This window comes from Python bivittatus, unplaced genomic scaffold (assembly GCF_059951505.1).
Source record: "Python bivittatus isolate LINGU-HERP-01145 unplaced genomic scaffold, Pbiv_v1 ctg000960_np1212, whole genome shotgun sequence".
Lineage (NCBI taxonomy): Eukaryota > Metazoa > Chordata > Lepidosauria > Squamata > Pythonidae > Python > Python bivittatus.
In genome coordinates, this window is record NW_028277124.1 from 19603815 (window position 1) to 19616401 (window position 12587).

A 12587-nucleotide genomic window follows, 5' to 3' on the forward strand; every position below is an offset into this window, starting at 1 on the left:
GGGGACCTGTTGCGAAGATGGGGGCTGGTAGAGAAGTACGACAGAGACCCTCCCCAACTGCCCGCCTTCCTGAACCAGGTGAGAATCTGCATGGGCACGTGCGGGCGCCTGTTTGCCAGCGATGCCTGGAGGGTGCTGTATGTGTCCCGCTTCCTGGTGGGCGTGGCAGCTGAGTGGGTGAACGACTTGAATGAAGCGGAGGCCCCAGAACTGGGGGACTTTGACCGCTTCATCACCGCCCTACAGGACCGGTTCAAGGACCAATGTGCCTGCTCGCATGCAGCGGAGGCAATCCGGGAGCTGAAGCAGGGGCCGCGCTCGGTGACAGAGTACACGCTTGAGTTCAAGCGCTTGGGGGCGAAGCTACCTGACTGGCCAGAAGCGTTCCTTGTGTGGCTATTCCAGGAGGGGCTGGACCCATGGCTCTTCGAGAGGGCCGTGGTGCGAGGGTGCCCGAAGACCTTGGCGGGATGGATCACCCACATCTCCGTGTTGGAGGCGCAACTGGCCAGAGTCAAACCGCATGGCGCGGAGGCCAGATGGCGGCCCCCTAGCGCCACAAGGCAAATGGGGCGGAAACCGGCAAGGAAGGAGTTAACCCCCTCGGCAAGGCCATAGGCCGCGGGGAAAGCCTGCTTCATGTGCGGCGAGAAGGGGGACTTCGTGGCGGCCTTCCCCCCGAACCCAAGGCTACAAACCACGCTGAAAGGGAAAAAAGCCAAGAAACCTGCAAGAGTGATGGCGAGAGGCGAAGAAGAGAGGCTGAGAATTGCCTACCTCTCAGACAGCAAGGATGGACGGGAGAGCTCCAGCCAATCCCGAGCAAATCGATCGAGGACATCCGGGTGAGTCCCATGACGTATGAGGTAGTGATCTGTGCTCCGCGATCGACTCGTCAGGCCCGGCTCACTGCATTGCTCGATTCAGGTTGCTCCCGGAGTTTGATCAGCCCCATGCTTGTCAACGGATTAAATTTGAAAGTGCACCAACTGAAGACGCCCATAATCTTCAGGCAAGTGGATGGAACAGCGGTGGGGGGAGGTGCGGTCTGCTACTACACAGAGGCTTTTGAGTTAAAAGTCGGAACGCACCGGGAGGCTTTAAGGTGCCTGGTCGTGCCGCTGGCTAGTTACCTCCTCATTCTGGGAATGTCCTGGCTGGAACGGTGGGACCCCCGCATCAGCTGGTGGGAGAAGACTCTGGACTTTCCGGATGGCGGGCGTGGGACTGCGCAGGCGGAGCCCAACCCTCGAGGGGAGCTGGGGGCAGCAGCCCTGAAGGAGCAGCGCCAAGGGAGGAAGCCCCACATGGGGGAGGGGAGGAAATTCCCTGGCAATATAGGGACTTGGCAAAAGTATTTAGCGAAGAGGAATCCGACCAGCTACCACCACATCGCCCCACAGACTGCGAAATTGAGATGGTGCCAGGAGCAAAGTACCCAGCCCCAAAGATGTACTCAATGACCCAAAAGGAAATGAGGGAATTCATTGACAAAAACTTGAGCAGAGGCTTCATAGTGCCCGCCAAATCCCCCCTGGCAGCACCAGTACTTTTCAGAGAAAAGAAAGATGGGACTTTACCCTTATGCACGGTCTATAGGGGGTTAAATGAAATATGCACAGAGAACAAATACCCTCTCCCATTAATAAAAGATTTGTTAGCCCATTTGGCAAAAGGAAAATTTTTTACCAAACTAGATTTGAGAGAGGCATATTTCAGGGTGCGTATAAAAGCTGGGCACGAATGGCGCACCGCATTCCGCTGCGCACTGGGACACTACATGTATTGAGTCCTCCCATTTGGATTAAAAGGCGCACCCGGGATATTCATGCAGCTGATTAATGAGGTCTTGCATGAGTTCCTCTACCGAGGAGTGTTAGTGTACTTGGATGACATTTTAATCTACACCGAAACAATGGAGGAACACGTGAAATTGGTCAGGAAAGTGCTGGAGAAACTGCTAAATGCGCAGTTGTATGCAAAATTATCCAAGTGTGAGTTCCATAAGGATTGCATTGACTATCTGGGCTACAGAATATCTAATAAAGGAGTGGAAATGGATCCCAATAAGGTGCGGGATGTCTTAGCTTGGGAGGCCCCAAAAACCAGGAGACAACTGCAAAGTTTCCTTGGCTTTGCCAACTTTTACAGACAGTTTATTCCTAATTTTGCACAAGTAGCCCTCCCTCTGACTGATCTTTTAAAAATGAAGGACAAACCCTTGGCAGCTGCAAAAGCCCCCAGTACCTCTTTAAAATGGACAGTAGAATGTCAGGAGGCTTTTGAAAACCTCAAGAAATTATTTACTGCTGAACCCATCCTAAAACACCCAGACCCAACAAAGCCTTTTGTTATTCAGGCAGATGCCTCAGACGTAGCAACTGGAACAGTCCTCCTACAAAGGGACGAGGAAGGTGTGTTAAAACCATGTGCTTACTTATCTTGCAAGTTCACTGAACCTGAGCGGAGGTGGCTAGTGTGGGAAAAGGAGGCTTTCGCAGTGAAATGGGCTTTAACAAATTGGAAATATTTTCTGGAAGGAGCAGAAGAAGCTTTTGAGGTTTGGATGGATCATAAAAACTTGGAGGCTTTGACATCACCCAGAAAGTTGTCTCCTAAACAGATAAGATGGGCACAATTCTTCAGCAGATTTAATTTCACTTTAAAATACTTCCCAGGAGGGAGGAATTTCTTGGCAGATGCTCTCTCCCGGCTGCCCCAGCACAATAGCCAAAGGGAGAAGGTGGTGTCAGCTGTAATCCCAAACCGGCAGGGGCCAGAACTGGCAGCTGCAGTCACTAGATCACAAAGTAATGCCACCAAAACCCTCCTCAAATCAGAGTTATTAATGGACTTAAATCGATTCCTGGAACAGGATGAGTGGTTCCAGGAGAATAAGGAGGAACTAACCCAGAGGGAGGGGGCATAGTGGAAAGCAGATAGACTGTACGTGCCCCAGGAGGCTCACAAAATGTTACTACAAAGGTGCCATGATGATAAAACAGCAGGATACTTTGGCTTTGTCAAAACTTTACATCTACTCCGCAGGCAATTTTGGTGGCCTTTGCTCAGGAGAGATGTGGCAGAATATGTAACTACCTGTCCTGTATGCGCTATGGCCAAAAGGCACGGGGGGAAACCCCGTGGGTTATTACAAACTGTGGCCTGCCCCGAAAAACCATGGAAAGAAATAAGCATGGATTTTATTGTAGGCCTACCAGAGAGCAGGAAAATGACTGTGATTTGGACTGTTACTGATCTCTTCTCTAAACAAACTCACTTCATCCCGTGCAAACCCATCCCCTCAGTGCCTGAACTGGCTGCCTTGTTTATCCAACACATATACAGATTGCATGGTTGTCCTGAAAAAGTGATCAGCGACTGGGGGTCCAGTTCTCCTCTAAATTCTGGAAGGCATTTTTAACCATTTTGGGGTCTAAGCAAGCAATGAGCTCTTCCTTTCATCCTCAGACGGACGGAGCGACAGAGAGGAGGCATGCGGGGTTGGAACAGTATTTGCGATGTTTCATAAACCATCAACAGGACAACTGGGTGGAATTATTACCTTATGCTGAAGTGGCTTACAATAATGCTGTCCACGATAGTACTGGACTGTCACCTTTCCAAATTGTATCAGGGCAAGACTTTGTACCTATACCTGAACTTCCTCACGCTCAAACAGGGGTTAAAACAGTAGATGAATGGGGGGACAGGATAAGGAGATTGTGGCCTATCGCTGAAAAAGCGATTGCAAAAGCTAGAGAAAGTTATAAAGCACAAGCAGATAAGAAGAGAGCACCACATGAACCGTGGAAAGTGGGGGACGAAGTGTGGTTATCTACCAAGAATCTGAAATCTTCCAGGCCATGTAGAAAGCTTGATAACAAATACATAGGACCTTTCACGGTGGATAGAATAATTAACCCTGTGTCTGTACTCTTGAAACTCCCCCAAACCCTCAGGAAGATTAATGCTGTCTTCCACAGTGAACTATTGAAACCCTACAAGGAATCTAATAAATGGAGGCCGGCAGTGGCCCCTCCTGAACCTATTATGATCGAGGGGGGACAACACTTTGAGATCAGGGAAATATTGGACTCTAGAAAATTCAAAGGAGACATTCAGTATTTGGTACAGTGGAAACATTTCCCTAAATCACTGGCTGAATGGGTCTCCAAAAGACATGTTAGAGCTCCTGACTTAATTTTGGACTTTTATAAGAATTATCCTAACAAACCCAGGTGAACGTGTTGAACTCTATGGGATGTATGTTTTCATAATTCCAGTTCCTCTTTTTCTTATTTCTAGGGCTCCTGGCCAGCGTGGTGAAGAGGTTTTTTTGGGGGGGGCAGTATGTCAGAACCTGCATCACCCAACTGTTGTTGTTTTCCATTGTATTGCATTCGTTGGGAGTTGGATTGATTTGTTTCTGCCACTTGTACCTTGGGGGGGGGGGTGGCTGTTAATGGGAGTTGGGAAGCAGCTTAACCATATATGGGCAATTTAGACTGGCTTGATTGCTGGCCAGGCAGCTGGGGCCGAAAGAGCCTGGAAGAAGCTTGGGGAGGAAGGAGAGAGGTCAACAACAGGTGAAGAGGAGTCAGGATGCCAGGCAATAAGGGGAGGGGGGATAAATAGAGGGAGGTTTACCCAAGGCGTTAGTTTTAGCAATATTCTGTTTACAAGCTACATGTACCTCTTAATGAAGAAGTATTTATCTGACCCAAGCCTGGTTGCATGAGAATGCTTCAGAACTGAGAGTTGGACATCGTGGACTTGACAATAAGGCTGCTTAGGATGAGGGAATAATTAAAACTATAATGGCGTAGTGATTAAGGTGTTGGATTAGTATTTGGGAGATTCAGGTTCAAGTCCATGTTCAGTCATGGAAACTCAAATTTATTTTGGACTGGTCACCTTCAGCCTAGCATACCTCGCATGGTTGTTGTTTAAAGGATAAAATGAAGGGAGATTCCTATATAAGCCACATGGGTTTCTTAGGAAAAAGGTAGGACATAAATATAACCAATAATAAATAAAATTCCTCACTCTACTCTGGCCAATGTTTGGCATCAGAATCTCATCCTGGATTCTCATGTAACTCTATAGTATAGAAGTCATGGTTTTAGTCTACTTATGCTGTTTCACAGAGTTTTCATCCTTTCATTTCTTTCATGCAATGAAGGATTAATTTGGAAAAGGTGGAGAAGAGTTCAGTTGTATTAGGCCTTATTGTGAATCTTTGGGGTGGCCTGAAGAAATTACTTCAGTGGCTGTAAACTATGTGAAATCCATACTGATTCATGCATTGAGAGATTGATTGCCTTGAACCTGAAGTTGACCTATTGCCATCATAACTAATAGCTTTTACTAGTCCATCCTCTGTGAAAACAACCTTATCCCAAGGAATTGTCAGTTCCCAGATGGACAACCACATATGAATCATGGTGTTATCACTGCTAGAACTTCCCTTCTCAAGTACTTGTTCAGGACAGAAGGTCCCACTGTGTCCTAGAATATAAGAGAAGCAAATCTGGACTTTGCTTTCAGAAGACATATTGATTCGTCTTCAGCAAGGTTTGTCCTTTCTGTATATTGGATCATTTTTGGATCATTTTATATTTAATTATCATTTCCACTCATTTATCAGACTGCAACCAGCATTCTTCTTTCTCTCCCCTCCCCCTCTCCAGGTCCCATTTTTAAAAAGTGTCATTCCATTGATCTCTTTCCAGTACTCTGGATGACCAATGGCTGGCCTTAGGAGAAAATACTATAGTGGAGGTACAGTTCTTTTTAAGATTAAATTTGGGTCCATAATCCCAAGAGACTCTATTGCCCATGTCACAGAAGCTTTAGTGCGTGGATCAAAAGATTCCTCCTATATAGACAGTCACATAAAGCTGTAAGACAGGCAACCTAAATTTTGGACCAGAGAAGAAAACATTTGTCCCCAAATGATGATCAAACCAGTATGCTGTTTCTCAAAGGCACAGCTTCTTGGTTCATTTGAGGACCCAAAGGCTATCTGTATTATACTGTATAACAGCACAAATACTGTGGCCCCAGACTTTCTGAAACATTTAGCCATGAGCGGACCTCATTTTCATGTGTTCTACTCAACTGTTTCACAGGATAATATCTTCTGCTCTGTGATTCACAAATGCGTTGGATGTGATGAAGCTGAGTCAGTTGACCTTCTAGATATATTGTAACCCTCTAGTTCTGTGATTATACACTTTAAAATGACGATATTGCTATAATTATTTCAGTCAGTTTCAGATGGTAGTGACTCTGCTCAGGGCAACCATCGAAATCTTGGGATTCTTCTTCCCCTTTCTTCTTCTTTCTTTTTTCATGCTGTTGAGTGAAGGTAAATCCCATGCTGTTGCTTCTTGTATAATATTTTGATGTCTAATTAAACTGTGGTTTGGGATTAAAAGACTATAAAGCACACTATTTCTTTTAGTTTATCATAACTTCATTTAACAATTATTATAACCTTCAAGGGAAATCAACTACAAACTGATTTTAAATGCTCATTTTATTTCTAAGTGTTTTTTTAATTAAATCATAGATGCCTAAAATAGTTTTACCTGCTATGAGCAGTTAGATATTTTCTAAGAAATTACATTGCTCTGGGTGTCTATGTGTATACACAAACACATGAGATTTATTTGGGTTTCCTAATCCTACACAATTCGTCCTTGAACATTTTAGGATGTTTTGTATGATCTATATGTTCATCTGCAATGTTCAGAATGTAAGAATCGAGCAGGCAAGATTAGACTAGACTAGACTAGACTAGACTAGACTAGACTAGACTAGACTAGACTAGACTAGAGGGATGCGGTGGCACAGCAGCTTAATGACGCTGGAAGATACTGGCCAGAAGTGGTCGACACTTCAGCGATTCGAGCCCAGCTCTGTGCGGCAGAGTGAGCTCCTGTCTCATCCCCAGCTTCTGCCAACCCAGCAGCTCGAAAGCAACCATCAGTAGATAAATGGGTACTCTCACCCCAGTGGGAGGAAGAACGCTGGTGGTGCCTTGCATGGGAGACGGGACCAGTTGCCAGTAACACGGAAGTCGCGTACGTCCAAAAAAGATGTGAAGCAACAGAAACCCTGGCTTCCTGCACCCACCAGCTGAGCTCCGCTCTAGGAAGGAGGCAATTGCAAACCACTTCCAAAAAGCACCTTGCCATGAAAACTACAGGGACTCATCTAGGCAGTCGCTGGAGAATCAGTCACGATTGAGTGCAGAAAAAAAAAAAAGACTAGACTAGACTAGACTAGACTAGACTAGAGTAGAGTAGAGTAGAGTAGAGTAGAGTTTTGGATTGTATTTTACCAATTGCTTGTTTCTCATTAGGCTGGCTTTGGTTGTGACAAATACTTCCTGACTGCAGTATCAGTAGATTATTTGGACATGTAAAATAGGCAACAAACCCTACCTACCCACCCACATACACATCCAGCTTCTATATTTATCATAAAGCCATTAAAGGATGATTAAAAAGTGCATATTTATCTCTCACTGACTCATCTGATCAGCCAAATATGTGTGCTGTCTCATCTGAAAAGTATTGTTGCATTTGCCTAAAAGGATGGCTAGTTTTTTTTCTCCTAAATAATGCTTAAAAAAAAAAAAGAATGGAAGAATCAGCTTAGGGCTCTTTGACATGACAGCATTAAAGTGTTTTTCTCTATGCAGGAGCCAACAGAAAAATATGCCAGGGTCAATATCTGTTGTTCACATTTCTGACCTCTGTTCTGTCTTAGCAGCAAGGTAGAATATGCATTCTGACCATCTGAGAAGCTTAGAGCAAGAGGAAGGATGGGAGAAAATTCCTGCTGTCAGTTCTCTGATCCCACAGAGGATTGCTCTATGGATTTGGAGAATAAGCACTAAAGCAGCTGTTCTCCCCTACCTCTCTCCCCCTCTTCTCCAACCACCCTGGCAAGAGAAGTGGAGGGGGAGAAAACAGGGAGTAGTGATGGCAGTTTCTTCTGTCTGTTTCACTGGCATATCTAATCTGTGAATGGAAGTGCATTTTTGACACATTGCCAGCAGTCTTCTGGAATACCACTGAAGATGTGTCCAAAAAGTGTGCCCACACAGCTCTGAGGATCAGAAACTGCTTCATCAACTTTAACTGGAACCATTTGCCTTCCCACAATAGTCCTCAGATGTCAAAGACAAATTCCAAGGACTAGATGACCAGAGGCTAAAGAGTTGCTTCCCTCTCTGAACACTTATGCACATTGCTCTTTTCATCTTTCCAAGCTTTGAAACCTGGGAATCTGCTGCCAGATTATGCAAGATTGGTGGGAGAAGTGGAAGAGACTATTACTATTACTATTATTTGGTACAGTAGTAGAACCCTGACTCTTCAATTGCCAAATAGTGAAATAGTGATTGGTATCAGGTCAGGACATGGTGAAAAGTCTCTCGCTAATGCCTGCAATAGTGGCTAATGCAACTATGGAAAATTCCCTGTCCCTAACTTTGTTGGAGGTTAAAGCGTTCTCTGTGTGGGAGAGAATGGAATTCTACATGCACAATGATTAAAGAAGGTGGTAAAACTATAAAGGAAAAGAGATTCGATTACAGGAATGCATTGTAAGGAAAGTCTGCATGTTTGTTTGTTTGTCTGTTTGATTGATTGATTGATTGATTGATTGATTGACTGATTATGAGCCATCAAGTAGGTGTCAATTCTTAGTGACCACACAGATAGACCTTCAGAGCAATCTGTGCTCAATCTGGCTTTTCAGGCCTTCCAATCCATCACCACTGTAATTACCTCCAAGGGGGTAATTTGGTCATATCTTGGGGATAATGCAGCACTTCGTAATTGCTTGTTTGTGAGTCAAGGATCCACTTTAGGACTGCTGCTGTGGAGATACTTGTGTAAAATAACAGAGTGTGTTTTTTTTATGGGGTGATGACATGATTCAAGACTGGGAAAAGAGGTAATTGGGTCGAACAGTTTAAGAACCACTGTCTTCAGCACCGAAAAGGCAGAGTGATAGATCAAGAGGGGTCACAGAGTAAATCCTTAACTCTATTGCCCCTTGTGGTCAGTGGGTGATGAGACACTGAAGAGTTAGTGCCACTGGATTTCAATTGCCACATCATGGATCGTAGCACAAGAAGAAATGTCACTCTAGAAGTGGAGCAGGAAAACACAAGTACAAGCTGCCTCTAAGATAGGTTGGAGGAAGTTAGAGGAAGGTGACATCACATCTAAATGTGATTGCTAAGGAATCTTAGCAGGTTGTTGAGAAGAATCCTTAGTTTTTTAGTACGTATGTACATACATACATACATATATATATTAATCTTTGTTAGTGGGGGATACAAACATGCTGCTCCCTGTAGCCCCCTCTTCTCTAAGCTATCCTGGCCATTGGAGTGCACTTCTACACTAAGCAATGCTTCAGTTCCTAAACATTTTTATTTTTTAAGCCAGCTTAGGGAGCCATTTCAAATCCAGAAGCATTCCTGGAAAGAAAGCTAATGCTAGAAGCTAAAGCATGCTTTGTGGCATGACAGCTTCCTATTAAAAAAAAAAAAAGTAAAAGATTATTGTATGCCTGTGTACGCACATGCACACAACACACACACATATTCATAAGCCACATGGAGCAAAGAGGCTGACAACTTGATTACTGCTTCCCCCAAATGCTAGGTGTGGCATTTAAAACAATCAGCAGAGACTTCTAGTCATTTAAAATAGCTGGTCTGATTTCAGATGCCAAGTTAGATCACAATTACTTGGAGTGCAAAACTCAGTGTAACATCCTTTCTTACTTTCTCCATTTATATATTATAGCAATTTATTGCATTTCTCCCCTTACGTTTTTGCTGTGTATACCCTTTCCCCCAGGGACTGATGTTTCCTTCCTTCCTTCCTTCCTTCCTTCCTTCCTTCCTTCCTTCCTTCCTTCCTTCCTTCCTTCCTTCCTTCCTTCCTTCCTTCCTTCCTTCCTTCCTTCCCTCCCTCCCTCCCTCCTTTCTTCCCCCTCCCTTCTTCCCTCCCTCCCTCCCTCCCTTGACAGAACCAACCCGTGCTAAAGATATTTCAAAGAAACCCTCTGCTGTTCCCGAAAAACTCACTGTTATTACTTGGAAACTTATTTCATCTGCACAGCAGTGTCTCACATTTGAAGTAATAAGTGTCGTCTTTAGAGGCCTCTGGGTGTACTGGAGAGTAAAATAATCAGAATTATCTGATTCTCTGGAGTACATCTTCAGCATCAAGGAAAAGGGAAAGATTGAAAGTGTGAAAATAATTTTCATCCAACAATGCAAAACATTTCTCAGATGATATTAGAGTCTGATTTCAAAGCACATCTCCAGCTAGTTGCTTAAATGAAAATAATGGGTCTCATCTCTTTGAACTTTCCCTTTATGTGTTAAACAGGGGGGATTCCAAGTGTTGCAGGAAAATGAGAAGCAAATCAGATACTTACTCTCCTTTTCTGTGTATTTCATATCCATAAACATCAGAGTATTTGTACAGAACAGGATTCAATGGATCCTCAGATAAATAAAATAGGCTTGAGTGAAATTCAACACCCGAAGAACATTTTTCTTACCTTGAACAGAGATCTGCACAGAAAAACCATCTGCCCATTCAAATTCCCGTCTTCTGTTTCCTTTGCCATTTACTCCATGCTATCAGTTGTTTACTTCAAGTTTGCATGATTCGGAAAAGAAAATGCAACAATTTCATTTCACAGGCTTTAAAGACATTGGACCCAGAACTCTTCTTATGAACACTTTTCTTCATTTCTCTGGCTGGAGAAAAATACTTTTGGCTTGGACAGAAGTTATTTTAATGTTTTTGCTTTACAAATGAGGCACCAGTGAATGGAAATCTGCTTACTCATTCTCTTTACAAACAATAATTTTAGCTTTGTATGTTTAGTTTGAATATTATGCTTCTTACATAGCTGCACAATTTCTGAATAAGCATTTTAACATACTTTTATACCATATTTCATTTTGCCCATAGGCTGATGTGATCCACATTTGCTGGACTAAAATACAAATATTGAAAAAAATGTGAAAAAATGCATTAAAATGATTAAAAGACCTGTTGTTGTCTAAAACAAAGATAGAGGAGGAATAGGAGGACCATAATCCTTCTACTACTACTATTTCTACAACTGATAAGGAAACCTAACCCAGTTTTATTCAAGAAGAAAAAAAATCAAAATCTGACAAGATTTATAAAAGTTACATCTAAGGAACCTATGGAGCTAGTGAGATATATTTCTGTTAAAAGTTGGAGTATTAAGCATTGGTCAATGATAGATAACCTACATTCAATTTTCCAGGACAACTAATCTTAATCTTATTAATGAATGATTAAAGTACAGACATGGTTACAGAGACACCAACATTTATCAGCATTCCTGTCAAATTTCAACTTTCAAATTCAGAGGAATCACATCTAAGAAGAAAGAAGTGAAAACTCCATTGCAGAAAAATTATTCAAAATTCAGGGAAGAGCATCCATGTCTAATCATGCTAGGATACCACTGGATCTTGAATTAAAGTGTTATTTCAAGAGAATGTGGATGTTTCGATCAGGCTAAACAGATGACAAATTCTGAAAGGTTCTAATATCAGGGGCTGTATAGAATTTTTGAGAGCAGCATGTCCCTAGCATGGAGACTGCTCTTTATGTTTTAATTCAAGGAATGAAGAAAACAAGCACCAAGGGGTTACAGGCTATAATCTTACAAATGAATAGCAGGAGAGCAATATAGAAAATTTGGACCACTTGATTAAGTAACAAAATTTGCTTTAACCATATGTGTATCTACTCAGTGTGTGTGTGTATGTGGGTTTGTGTTTGTGTGTATACACACTCATATGCGTATACACTCAGTTTTCATCATTTGGGATGCCTATCAGCTCTGTTTTGTTCTCTTTTGCCCACCAAACTGAAAAAAATCACCCGTTGTAGTGAACAGGCTGATGCCAAGAAATAGACTTCTTCAAAACACCAGCTAAACCATAACAGTGGCTTGTCTTCATTACTGTTATATTTGAAATTTATAGAGCTAAAGTACATATGACATACAATCAAATTGTATATACAGGCAGCCATTGCCTTCTCTACTTTGTCAATTATCCCAAATGTCATTTGACAAATAAGTTACAAATGTCAAGAGGTATCATCTCTTTAAGGCAGGAAGGTGGCATTTTCAATATGGTCATGCTAGGTTGAAGTTTTCTAATTCTACAGCCCTATTCATTGTAGTGTAGGATGTGTAAAATGGAGCATATCCACAATATCTCCCCCCCCCCCAAGAATATCTCATTTTCACTGCCAGAAATTAACATTATGAACCACTTCCTGTTATGAAAGCTACCCAACTAGAAACCCACTAACCTTCTGGAGATGAGCAATTCCATTTTGCACACAGGCTCTCTGTCTCTCTCTGTGTCTGTGTCTCTGTCTGTGTCTCTCTCTCTGTTTCTCTGTGTGTGTGTGTATTTCTCCACATATCCCTTATAATTTTCCATAAATAGAGTTAAACTGTCCTGGACTTTTGCTAACCTATTC